At 34.4% G+C, this 1513-nt stretch overlaps 1 protein-coding gene across 4 annotated transcripts in view; it reads left to right on the forward strand.

Annotated features, from left to right (window-relative positions):
- The window catches only part of LOC110286667 (protocadherin-11 X-linked), a 549700-nt gene that overhangs the window by 246224 nt on the left and 301963 nt on the right, over positions 1 to 1513 (forward strand). The gene's annotated exons all lie outside the window — the stretch shown is intronic.

A 1513-nucleotide genomic window follows, 5' to 3' on the forward strand; every position in this document is an offset into this window, starting at 1 on the left:
GGTTCAGGAGAGAATGCCAACCTCTGGGAGAAGAATCACCATGGAACTCTGATCGTCAAGAACAGCTTCCAGGCTTTACGCCTGCCAAACTGATCCAAGCTGGAGGGTCAGACTTTCATCAGACCTCCAGCACAAAGTTCTAGGAATTCATTTCTCATGAGCAGCTTTTTTGGCATTACTGCCTCAAACTGGCTCCACCGGAGTACCTTGGCAGGATACAAGTTTACATTTTTAAATATCAGAATATTTTTAGCCATGGAATTTCCTAAAATATGCCTATTATAAGAGTTTCATCCTGACAAAAAGAGACAATTAGTTTGTTGAATTGCAGCAGGAAATGTCATCAATGGCTGGAAATTTATGATTCAATAAATTATTATGCTGGCAACTCTACTTAACATGAATATTAAAAATATCACTTTCCTGTCATTTAAACCTGTACCTGCATTTCTTTCTCTCTAGTCTTTTTTTAATGATATAGCATATAATCTTTACTCATTTTACTCACTGAATATGAGGTGTTATAATAATTCTTAAAATATATGAGAAACATTTCCTATAATCATGAGGTTAGATTAAACACAAGGGATGTTGCCTGAGATTCTTTATACTAGGCAACAATGAATATTCTCAGTGCAGATGAATAATTTTACGGTAGCTCAGAAATTAAGCAGCCAATAGGCTATCAAATTGTGTATTAGATAGAGGAATACTTTTTTAAATTGATAATGATCTTTTTAAGTAAAACATTTTTTTTCTGAGTATACATTGGATAAACAAGTATTTAATTAGGTTTAGTTTTAGGGAGTTGTGAGAATCTTGAAAAAATAAAAGTCATGATTTTGGTGTCAGAATTTTATCTATTGTAAGACTCAGTAATAATAATTTTTGCATGTTGATTCAGGATAAAATCAAGCTGAAGCATGGATAAAGTATGATTTGAGATATATTGTTGTAGGTTTTACTTTTCAGACTAAACTGCCTGGGAAATTTAGTTAAGCAAATGAGAAGATCCATCCTGTTTTGCTATTTTGTGGTTTCTTCTCATGGTGATTGTATAGTTAATTCTTGTAATAAAAATAGATTCACCAGAAAACAGTGTTATATACCTACATAGCCTTTTATAAAAATTTGTTTACATAAAATTGTTCTTTGTATAATTGAAAATGTGTAAATGAGAAATAGAAACCAAGGAGAAAGCACATGTGACAAGAGTACCTGCTGTCAAGCCTGATGGCCTGAGCTGGAATCAGATACCAACCTCTTTCAAATCAGGTGTGTCGCACAGGGAACTCAGAAACGGTCAAGCTGGACCTTCCCTCCGCAGTAATCTCCTGGGCCAAGCGGTACCCATACTGTATTCATATGATTATGAATCAGTAGTACAATTCTGAGTTATGCGCGGTCTCTATATGAGACTTGTCAACCTCAGATTTAGCAAGGCCTAGACAAGAATTATGTCAGTATTAACACCATTAATTTTGGTTAAAATAGGAGCTGAAAGTCTTTCCTC

The sequence above is a fragment of the Mus caroli genome, chromosome X (assembly GCF_900094665.2).
Source record: "Mus caroli chromosome X, CAROLI_EIJ_v1.1, whole genome shotgun sequence".
NCBI lineage: Eukaryota > Metazoa > Chordata > Mammalia > Rodentia > Muridae > Mus > Mus caroli.